The sequence below is a fragment of the Haliotis rubra genome, unplaced genomic scaffold (genome assembly GCF_003918875.1).
Source record: "Haliotis rubra isolate DU_JTF1 unplaced genomic scaffold, ASM391887v1 Scf156, whole genome shotgun sequence".
Classification (NCBI taxonomy): Eukaryota; Metazoa; Mollusca; class Gastropoda; order Lepetellida; family Haliotidae; genus Haliotis; species Haliotis rubra.
In genome coordinates this window covers 267514-279901 of record NW_025765514.1, presented here as the reverse complement: position 1 = coordinate 279901, position 12388 = coordinate 267514, and the positions used below count along the sequence as shown (strand labels likewise).

The following is a 12388-nucleotide window of genomic DNA, read 5'->3' as shown; positions in this document are numbered from 1 at the left end:
ACTGATCTGACAAGTAGTCAGATCTGACATCTAGTCAATGTGAGTTTTTCATTTTACGTTGTGGCAATATTCAATAAATTCTTATCATTATATCTGTGTTGTTTTCACTGTATTTTGAGTACACGGAGAGAGAGTCAAGCATTCAAATGTGTCTTTTGTGGTTATATAACATCAGCATCTCAAGTGAATGTTCTGAAGCTGATACCTGTTGTCCTCTAGAAGATCCAGGTTAGGGTTTTCAGAAGCTTGTTAGGAGGCAACTAGTGTGATCATGTGGTCAGGTTTACTGACTGTGTTTATCCAGGCCATTAGATGCCACTTGCACAGATCAATGCTCAGCTGTCAGCCATTCGTCAAGTGTTCATTTTACAGACTGACATCACAAACCTGTAATACTGATACAATTTCGGCCATTACAAATAAAAAACTACTGCTGTACAGTGTTTCCATGACAGTTTTGATGGATAATACTTTTTATATTTATTAGGATAAATACTTGTTATATTTATTAGGATAGCGAAGCTGTTATCCACTAAAAAATCAATTTTGTTTGTTTTCCAAATTGCCTTTCAATGACTTGGATGTGGCTCTTCGTAAGATCAAGACCCTAACCCTAACCCTATATACGTCTTTCATAAGACGAAGCAGAGCATGTGTTGCCATGTAGAGTTGTGTCCCCTTTATGACCAGGATGTAAGGGTGTCTTCCCGCTCAGCCTGTCACACTGAAAAGAGAAAGCAACTGATAAGTCGAACATACACTGGGATCCAGGGAATCGCTGGTCCTGGGGTTGAAATCAAGATGTGCTCTGGTTATGATCCATGGTCTGTCAGGGCCATACACATACTCTGGGGTTCCAGGTGGTTCGCAACGTGTCTAACTATCACATGGCATGAAGGTCTTAATTTTCATGTGACAAGATACGCATCAATGATTAATTGTTATGTTTGATACACACTGTTGGGACACACAGGTTTACCCCCATTAGTTAGACATCCCATTAGTTAGACATCCCAATTGTCAGACACCGGACTAGAGATCAATTAGGGCAACACCCATATATAAATGGGAATGCCCCAATTGGAAATTTCAACCAGTTAGTTGAACCCAAGGAAAACCGTTATTGTGTATAACTATCTTGGAGTTATTTTTGATTGAAAATGTTCTTTCAAATTATCTATTCTACTGGCCAAAAGAAAGTATCCAGGAAGTTCCGGCGTATGGTAGAGGTGGTGTTATGGTGTGGGGAGGATTATGCGGTTAACTGAAAACAAGGCTAGTCATCGTTCGTGGCAACCTTACTCCACAGAGGTACAGGGATGACATTCTGCGACCGGTAGTCCTTCCATTCATTCACCAACAGCCACGTGGCATTGTCTGATAATGCAAGACCTCACACCGCCCGACTGACAAGTGACTACCCGAACAACATTAACGTCCATGTCTTACCATGGTCAGCATGTTCACCAGACATGAACCCTATCGAGCATTTGTGGCACCACCTCGACAGGCAGACTGGACCAGTTGTCTGAGCTGTGGCAAGCTGCTAATAAAGTTGCCTCCCTTTGGTCACATCAAACGCCAATGAGTGTTGTTTCGAATCCCGTCTCACCTGATTTGTATGTAGATTTGTCATCACTTGACCCAGACTTACAGTGGATTCACCAAAGTGGAAATTGTTTCAGACCTGCTTCCCCCCACACTGTAGTCAATGAAGAGAATTGTTTGGGACTAAGCAAAGAATATTTATGCATCGACTGATGGTTAATAACTAGACATGTCTATGTTAAGAATCTCCCTGTAAGAAAGTGAGACTATGAGAGACTACTCTTCATATTAATTTTGTCCTGTAACCTCACCTAACTACGTGAAGCGCCATACAATCTCCGTCGCCTCGGCTGTAGTTGGGACTGACGTCTTGAAGCTGCATGTGCAAAACAAAACGGTCGAGAATTCACAGATCAAAGGAACATTGGTACTAGAAAGTGCACGATGTGATGTAACAGTTAGGTATTCACCTGGGCCTGCTCACAGGACGAAACTCGGCCCACGCCTGCAGCAAATGATAGCAAGTAGTCAGTGTGAAGTAATAAATGCCCAATTCCTCACAGTTGGCGAAAAGCCTACATAAAATCCATTTCACATTTTTATTCACACAAATTAATTATTCTCAATTTGCCTGCCAAATTACTATTTGTAATTAGTTTTGAATCCTAGAAAAGCTCAGCTGACAACAGAACTGGGTAACTTTGTAAGAGCCAGTCTGGAGACCATGTGAAAACAATCCCAGCGGGCACATCAACGTTGTTTCAACGTTGGGAATAGGTTGGTCCGTTGTATATGAAAGTTTTTTAGACGTAGATATCCGACGTGGAATCAACGTTGAAGTTTGACCTATTGTCAAAGTTGAAAATGGGTTGTTCCGTGGTTGTGTATGGGAGTTTTTTATATAGAAATCCAACGTAAACACGTAAAATTTCAACCAAGTTTACAATATGTGTACATGTATTCCGTATTTCTGTAAATAACCTCGCATTTCAACTTTAATCTACACTAAGGTAGCACTAAACTCTTGCATCTAATTAAAATACACAAAAAAGGCTACCTGCAATAAACAGTGAAACAGAAACTTACAGTAAAAATATTTACCTCATAAAATACTTGGTCAATATTTCACATTCAATAGTATTCATTTAAGTTTTATGCCCGTTGGGTGTAATTCCAGTAAGAAGGAAAGAGTATTCCAAATAAAGAAAAACTATTTACTGTTGTATTGTTATCTTAAAAAGGTGTAAATTGCCCATTTTTTCTGAATTTCAGCTATTAGACAGACCCCTGAATAAACACAATGCAATTACTTTCACCATGAAATGAATCCAAGATGACCATGAACAAAACATGAAGACAGAACATAAAACAAGTCACTTTTCATCAAATCTTCATACGTGACATTCTGTAGGTGATCTCTGTTGGTGATAACACAATATCATCTGCATTCATCATTAAACTGACATTCACGCCACCAAGTTTCATGCCACAGTTCAGATCTTTAAACACAATAACTCCAAAACACACAATTATTAGCTCCTCTTCTTTCTGCCACTCCCACCCTGAGGGTCAGGGCCATAATTCAGAAAGGTTCCTAACTCTTTCTTTAAATGTTTCTTCGGTTGCATTCCCATCCTGGGATAGGACACATTCTGAAATATTTATATAAAAATATATATATGAAAATTCTCTGCAATACCCACCCCTAGTAAATGGTGTATTTGTTTAGAGCTGTAAATCTCATCCAACAGCCACCGCTATCGTCTTGCTCTTTTAAATATGGGGCCATACAAAGGCGGGTTGGAAATAATCAAGTCGGGAACACACAACACAGTGATTAATGTTAACGATCAACTTTGCCAAGTCGACCTCTTACCGCAACAAAGCGATCTCAGCGTTATGGCGATCCTAACTCCCGTGGTTTCATTTCCACTCGCCCGTTGCCGTAACCACCAAGATCGCTATTCGGCTTGTCCCGGAATAACACGAGTGGGTCACGAATGCCGTGGTTTAACATCGATGGTAGTAGTGCTAAGGTGTGTCAGTAGAACGGGTTCCGAAGTTGAGACTTGAACATACTCTTAAGTCCCAAAGGAGCCAAGGCATTTCATATGTCCATGATATTCGCAGGTTCCCAATTCAACTGTAAACATATGTAGATTATATTTCTCTGTGCTGTGCGAGAATTTGCAAAATATACGCCCAGCGATGAAAATATTATTTAAAATCAGACTTACTTTCTTTCAAGCATCAGCTAAACTTATACAAAACGTGTCTAAGTATACATTACAATAGTTTACTGTGGGGAGTCTAGCAGGCTCGCTGACTTAGTTGACACTTGTCATCGTATCCCAGTTGCGTAGAACGATGCTCATGATGTTGATCACTGGATTGTCTGGCCCAGGCACGTTTATTTTCTAACCGCCATATAGTAGGAGTATTGCTGAGTGCGGCGTAAACAACAACTACAAAAAAATATATATAAAAAACATCTTATGGTAACTATCTTGGTGCACCTGACAACCTGGGACGTGATGCTGTAAAAATATTAATTTTGATCGACAGAATCTGAGATTTAAACAAGATCCTGTACATTGCGATTTGGCAGACTGCTAGCCAGAGTTGAAAGTTCTCTGGGATTCGTTTTTTGACACGTTGATAGGATTCAAGATGTTTGGGCTTGGATTTCACCATTCACATTCCTATTCATATTCAGAGTAAATAACAGGCAGAAAACCCCAATTAAATATGAATTCCGTACAAATATAGCTTGCATACGTTTCGGTGTGTCGTCCCACATAGTATACATTATTCCTGTCAATGCAAAGTATTCAAAAGGCAAATATAGAAATAAAAAACTATGCTCGACAAAGCACATGAAAAATCTGACAATCCGAGATCGGCGAGCAGAACAAACAAGGGACACAACTCTGCTTACTTTATGTGAAGGTTTCTTGGCGACCTTTACACAGACAGCCTATACGTATTCCTTACGAACATCTTCGTTATATTATCATCTATTTTATTATAGCAATAGTAATAATAATTGATTGATATCCAATTTTATAATGTTACGAAATAAGTATCGATATCATGAAATATTGATTGTCAGAAATTTGATTTATAGTATCTAAAAGGTATTTTATGATACCTAAAATATATTTTGTGATATTAAAAACAATTTCTGATGTCTAAGAACCAAAAGAGATACCATTAAAATTTTTTTGTGATATATAAGCATCTTGAAAAAACGTTCAAATATGTGTATCGATTTTGTGTTATCAATAGCTCATCTTCCTTAACACTGCATGCTATAACAAAATGTCATGTTTAATGATAAATAGCAAACTGTCTTTATCTTTATTACATATAATGCACACACGTGACAGGCAATAATACTGGTAACAATTAACGTATTTACTATATGTATCAAGAAGCGGATCATTGATATTACACATTCGATTTATAGATCATAAAGAACATTTCAATTTTTTTATGTTGTGAGTTTGGCTACGTTTCGCTATATTTCGCCTGAGAATATCAAAAGATTCCGATTTGTTTAAACCAGTATTAAACATTTCACACAAAAATCCCGCGTCTCTATACTTTTTACTTTGTTTGTAATACAGAGGTCTTCCGTTATAATTTTAAAAAATAACTGATAATTGTCAAGAATGTTTTGTTGTAAAAGCTTGTTTTAGAATTTAAGACACAGTTTGGTTTTTAGAAGCGTCAAATTATGCAGTGATGTTTTATGCAGTAGATTCCTCACGCATACACTATATGATGTATGAAAACTGAGCACACGTACACTTAAGCTATGCCAACTTCTTTTGGAGTTTGTATGGTGTTCTGAAATATATCGACACTACTGCAAACAGTGTGGACATTCCACAGTTACTTGCAGATGAACAGACAGATATCAGAATCAGAATGTATCAGAATGATTTGCACATCAACTTTGTGATCTTCTAACAAGCCCTATTTACAAAAACAATGGAAACACCGTCTACAGTCAATATTTTGATGGCCATGTTTGGTTCTATCCCCCATTGAGTCTACTGAAAATTATTATGGGACAATAGTGCTTTTTTACCTGGCTGAGAAGCAAGTCTACTGCTTTTTCAAACTTAAAAGAACTGATATGTAGTGAAAACTCTCCATCATCCTCAAAGCCAAATACATGAACAGAAATGCCGTCCCAGGCATGACCTCTCCAATTCTGAAATTTGAGATAGAGGGACAGGCAGGACAAAACCTTCTAAGCTGAGCTCAGACGCATGTGGATAATATTTGCTAACCTTACCAGGTTGATGTTTCTATCTTCTGAATGGAAGGCACCCTGCACAGACCAAAGCATTTCTGATCTTCATTTTGGATATTGTGATTGGTCTTTTAGTCTGTCAGACATTTGGGGAGTTTTATGTAGGAATTTGCTTCCAAAGGGACGTAATCATCTGCGTTGACTTCAGTATGAATACTTTGATCTAGCAGCCACCCACTTCCTTCGTCCTGAAACTCCTCAGCAGATGTGTACAAGTTTTGGTAGGCATCTGCCAACTGCTGTTCAATTTCAGAAAAGTTAATTAGTGGCCCAAAAGGTAGTTTTAAGGACTGCCTCAGCTTAAATAATCTCATTATTTTCATCATACTTGATAAACTTAAGCTTTAACACTAGAAACCATTTCATACCTTTCGTTTTGGTTAATGGTCCGAAGTGGCCCAGGTCTCCAGTTCGGTGGATGTCTTCACATTGTTCAGAAATTCTTGTGTGTTCTTCATTCTAAATAAAATAAAACGGAAAAATATAGACAATATTTAAATGGGGAATATTCACAACAGAATGTTCATCAATCAATACGTCAGTGACATTTAAAATAAGTAGGAACTATGATATAAAATTTAAGAAAACGTAAAATACTTTACGTATTACCTTAAACGTAAAAATAACGTTATTTGTCCTAATATCATCTATTACATACCTGCAGTTATAGATAGATATATGTATTCTTAAATTGTGTTCAGTTACCTTAATAAATGCAAGGAAGGTTGAACAGGGTGAGAAAAAATTAACTTTCTGATGACACAAAGTTCTCGGCTGCTGGCGTGACACAGAAAGATTTGAATCGAATGCTTCCTCGTCATTATGTAGGGCTGACAATGGATGAATTCATTCCAAGTAGACTGTACTGGGTGTAAAGAGAATGCACTGATGTGAATCGGATTTCAATGAAAAGGGGAGGCAGGTGTGACTGTATTCAACATATTAGACGAGGCTATCATGAAATAGGTGGGTCACCCTTACATCATAAGAACTCCTCTTACCAGTCCATTCATGACCAACTTGTTCAAACCTGTTCGCACTTGTTTATTCCTAGTCAAAGTTATAGTGACCATATCTGCACTGTAGTAAAAATCCCCACACGATTGTTCACATAGCCGATTGCCTTCAGTATGTTGCTAAGAGAATTGAATTATTATAGCGAGGAGACCACACCACATACCACAAGTATATCTACAGAAATATCACACCAGTGAAATTCACTCTTTAGTATTCTAAATTCTTAAAGGGTATTTTAGATTAGATCGATGAATCACAATGGATCATTGTCCACGGATGATTAGCAATGCTTAGAATCATCATCAACAGACCAACACGTCTGAAATTACAATTCGTTCTCCCAACCAAAATCTTCAAAAAGGTGGGGAACCTGAACTTTTAATTTGGATAGGAAGTTTAAGCGTTAACAAACTTTTCCAAGACAGACATCTTATGAACGCACCTCCATATTTCTTTATCACCACCTATAAACACAACGCACGTGCACAACACAGTAGCCCTGAACACGTGCATGGGGTGTCATTCTTGATTTTGACGGTTTTCACTGTAATCACTGTAGACCATTAATTTTGACAATCATCTTGATTCACACAGTTGTTAGTGTTTGTTTCCAGCCGGGTGTTTATGTTTGAAAGTGAAAATCGTACACATGCAAACTGCACGTCAGACGCCAATCATCTTTCATGAGCGATTACAGAACAAACAACTACGATCAGAGGGACATTCATGATTATCACTGATACGATAATACACTCGGATCTGTCACTTTTTTCAATCGTACAATAAACATGAACTTGCCCCTACCCTTTTTAAGAGCATATGGCCAGCAGCATATTTATGTGGAAAGCTTCAACGAAAACACATATCTACCTTATCAGCCAGCACATACCGTCATACCACAAGATTATTACAGTACTATCACAGCACAGAAAATTAACTCTTTAGCATTCTAAAATTTTATAGGGTATTATAGATTAGATTGATGAATCACAATGGATATGTTTTACGGATGTTAAGCAATGCCTAGAATTTGATATTCTTGTTTTAGTGGTGGTATGTTCCCAAAAGTGATTGAAAGATGATAATTATCCTTATGTTTTCACCTACAAAAAGGGTGTTTACTGTTCACAGTCCTAGCAGAAAACAAAAAACTACTGCAATATTGATGAGCTGAACATAAGGCAGAATAATAGGATTCGGGGACTATGAGGCAGACTCGCTCCATTGTCAAGGTGCAGGGCGACTGATGCTGAGTGTTGTATCTGATAATCTTTTACCCTTTAGGTATTCTGGTGTTAGAATAGGTCTCCAGTAATCCGAGCTGGTTGTAGAAGTAAGAGGGGACTTCTTGGATCAGCTGGTCAGACACGCTGACATGGTCCACTGTGATATCGTACCCCGACAGTGTGGATCAGCTGGTCAGACATGCTGACATGGTCCACTGTGATATTGTATCCCGACAGTGTGTATCTGGTGGTCAGACACGCTGACATGGTCCACTGTGATATCGTACCCCGACAGTGTGGATCTGGTGGTCAGACATGCTGACATGGTCCACTGTGATATCGTATCCCGGCAGTGTGGATCAGCTGGTCAGACACACTGACATGGTCCACTGTGATATCGTACCCCGACAGTGTGGATCTGGTGGTCAGACATGCTGACATGGTCCACTGTGGTATCGTACCCCGACAGTGTGGATCAGCTGGTCAAACATGCTGACATGGTCCACTGTGGCATCGTACCCTGACAGTGTGGATCAGCTGGTCAAACACGCTAACATGGTCCACTGTGGTATCATATCCCGACAATATGAACCATTGCTGACAATATCAACCATTGGTTTGTCTTACCCAAGACCTTCTATTTACCGGCCACAAAACGGTTATGGCCCGGGAAAACGAAATCTGGACTAAACCCCCTCAATTTAGGTGTTGTTTTCGCGGGAACGGTCAAGCTACAGTGAACTCTGAATTTAGCGTTCCCAGAACTCCCAATACACAAGATAAACAAAGAAATGTGAGTCGTCGTCTGATACCGTAGTCATCGTAGAAATTTAATAAATAAATAAATAAATACGTTTAACACTAGCAAATCATGGTGAAGCATACATATAATTTTCTAGCATGTGTGATAAAACATTGTGAATTATAACTGACATTTTATTTTGATGTACGTTAGTAGCAAGTTTAAACCAAACTGAAATTATTTACTTTTTAATAAATACAGGGATAGGAATTCACCCAGTCTCTCCGTAGAGCATGTAGGATGGTGTACTCTTGCGTAGTTTCAGGACAGATTTCATGAATAGCCTGTGAATATTTTCTAAAATATCTATATTTGAATGTCCTCACACCTTGCAACCACGTAACCTGATTGGTAGGATCATGCAGCCAAAACATTTACACAAACAATCGATAGGAATGCGGAGATTTCTAGCCTTTGAAAATGTCATAGCACTAAATTCCAAAGCACAAAGTAGTACATAAAAAATGTACAACAAGATGACTAAATGATACATCAATTAAAGTGTTTACAAACAATCTTAATGAACTTGTATACATTTAAAGAGTAGATATTTTCTTTGAAAAACGTTGACGAAACTTTGAGAAATTCGGCCATAAAAGTTCTTTAAACAATGATCATAATTGATTATATGAATTAATAAAACTATAGTTAGGTAGGATCACGTACGTGCTGAAACTTGAAACAATTGAAACTTCATCTCAGTTAAGAGGCTCACAGATCGAGTATTGGGGTCGCGCGCTAATTTGAAGTATGGTTAGCCGATGTTTTAATAGCAATTCGCTTTCGCGGACCTTCTAGCACAACTTTGGTTTTCGCTTTACCGGGAATAGGGAATATTGAAATGTCGCTTTCCCGGGCCGACACTCACGAAACAAAGCATCAGCATTACTCAGAACAATAAAAAGATTGTTATTTTTTCGCTACTAGTTCATCGACAGCATGTATAGTATAAGATTTAACATGTCTTTTGGGAAAAACCCAAACATGACAATAAAACAAATGAGTATTGTTTTACAGTGAAAGTCATCTGATAACAAGTCAGGATGTATTCTGCGGCATCTGGAGGGATGTCATGCTCGACAACTCAGAAACATCGGCACTTTGTGTCAGAGCCAATGCGAGAAAAGCTTGTGACTGAACTACCAGGGATAGGACTAGTTCCTGGTCGCAATCTCAGCGAGGCGGGGTTTCCAAAGGTGAGATTACACTTTACGATGTCTTACATTTCAGTAGACTGAAGAACCAAACAAAACTGACATTGATGTAAAGAATTTCAGTTATACTGACAAAAACGTATCAGGATATTCTGATAAATTGATTTCTCATTGAAAACATTGAACTGTATCTGTAGGGATAAATATGCTCAAAGGCAAGAGTTATTGTTATTTCCAAATATATCATGTTTGTTGCATGTTTCCTGCAATTCGAACAACAACTGCTTGATAACGTTACTTTGACCATTTGAACTCCCACCTACTCTGGTTCAAATACAAAAATTAATTTACAAGATTATCAAAAAATGTCGATGTCACAAAAACATTTGACACTGCGTATCTGTGGTTTTCTATGTAGACCTACAGGTACGGTTAATACGTTTAATTCTAAGTATGAACTAGGTTGAAATTTCTGTATCTTCAGTATCCAGGACAATCGAAGTCATCTGAATCATGTTCAATATTTCTGTTGCTGTGAATTAATTATGTAGTATCAATGACTATTGATAAATATACGTGAGTAAGGATAAGTAAAGAATGATATTTTTACTCATGTGGGTCTGCATGCTAAACTGCAGCATGCTCTCTCTCAGTTGGTAGCACTAAAATCTGGATTAGTATTGATAATCTGTTACTTAAAAGCAACATTACACTCCTTTTCACCTCTCATCCCCAACAATTTACTGTTTATTGTTTTTCCAGGCGCGCAATGTTCTGGGCCAGTACCTGATGCTTGACGGAGATGAGAACCGTTTCGTAAACTGGCTGAAGGGGATATGTTCTGCTAATTCCAAACAGGCGGGGGACTGCTACATGGGTCTGCGAACCTGGTGTGACAATCACATGTGATTGTCACTTGCCTGCCCAGTCATATCATGCCACCTGTACTCGTGCACACTCTCGCTTTGTTCTTCTTAGACCCAAGTTGCACAACACAATTCTCTTCTCTCAGGACATTTATTTGTGTGGTGACATGGTTTGTTTGACCTGGACAAAATTTGCAGGAAAGGATGTTAATGTGCTTGTCGTGAATAACATTCATTATCGAAGTACAGCCTATGTAGCCGTCTTGTTCGTTATGCTTTGGTCGGGTTAAAAACACCATAACATTCATCACTTTAAAACAGCTTGGACCCAGGTTGCACGGTCCATTGGACATTTCACTTGGAAGAACCCTAATTCCTTAACATTTTACATTAATAATAAACTACCTTTTGCTCTCAGAATACCATCTGGCACAGGTGACATATGCTTGTTTGTTGGACTTTGTTTGAAAAGTTGTACATGAACTGACTGAGCAGTTATTAATCCCAAGGCAAGAAACTAGAGAAAAGCTTTCTATGGGAAAATGTAAGCTGAAATGTAAGCTGAAGTGTAAGCTGAAGTGCAATAATTGTTTGTGTCGTTATTAGCTAAAGCAAACTGATCTGACAAGCAGTCAGACCTGACATGTAGTCAATGTGAGTTTTTCATTTTACGTTGTGGCAATATTCAATAAATTCTTATCATTATATCTGTGCTGTTTTCACTGTACTTTGAGTACATGGAGAGATAGTCAAGCATTCAAATGTGTCTTTTGTGGTTGTATAACATCAGCATCTCAAGTGAATGTTCTGAAGCTGATACCTGTTGTCCTCTAGAAGATCCAGGTTAGGGTTTTCAGAAGCTTGTTAGGAGGCAACGTGTGGGATCATGTGGTCAGGTTTACTGACTGTGTTTATCCTTGCCATTAGATGCCACTTGCACAGATCAATGCTCATGCTGTCAGCCATTCGTCAAGAGTTCATTTTACAGACTGACATCACAGACCTGTAATACTGATACAATCTCGGCCATTACAAATAAAAAACTACTGTTGTATAGTGTTTCCATCACAGTTTTGATGGATAATACTTTTTATATATATTAGGATAAATACTTTTTATTTATTAGGATAACGAAGCTGTAATCCACTAAAAAATCAATTTTGTTTGTTTTCCAAATTGCCTTTCAATGACTTGGATGTGGCTCTTCGTAAGATCAAGACCCTAACCCTAACCCTATATGCGTATTTCATAAGACAAAGCAGAGCATGTGTTGCCATGTTGAGTTGTGTCCCCTTTATGACCAGGATGTAAGGGTGTTTTCCCGCTCAGCCTGTCACACTGAAAAGAGAAAGCAACTGATAAGTCGAACATTCACTGGGATCCAGGGAATCGCTGATCCTGGGGTTGAAATCAAGATGTGCTCTGGTTATGATCCTTGGTCTGTCAGGATC

At 38.4% G+C, this 12388-nt stretch overlaps 1 protein-coding gene and 1 long non-coding RNA gene across 4 annotated transcripts in view; one reads left to right on the top strand and one right to left on the bottom strand.

Moving 5' to 3' along the window:
- Positions 1-12388, top strand: part of LOC124270928 (barrier-to-autointegration factor-like) — a 179276-nt gene that overhangs the window by 146806 nt on the left and 20082 nt on the right. The gene's annotated exons all lie outside the window — the stretch shown is intronic.
- On the bottom strand, positions 2144-3775 carry LOC124270936. The gene is made up of 2 exons (XR_006896908.1): positions 3425-3775; positions 2144-3200 (listed from the first exon to the last, which is right to left on the bottom strand). It is a non-coding gene; the product is annotated as an uncharacterized LOC124270936 (long non-coding RNA).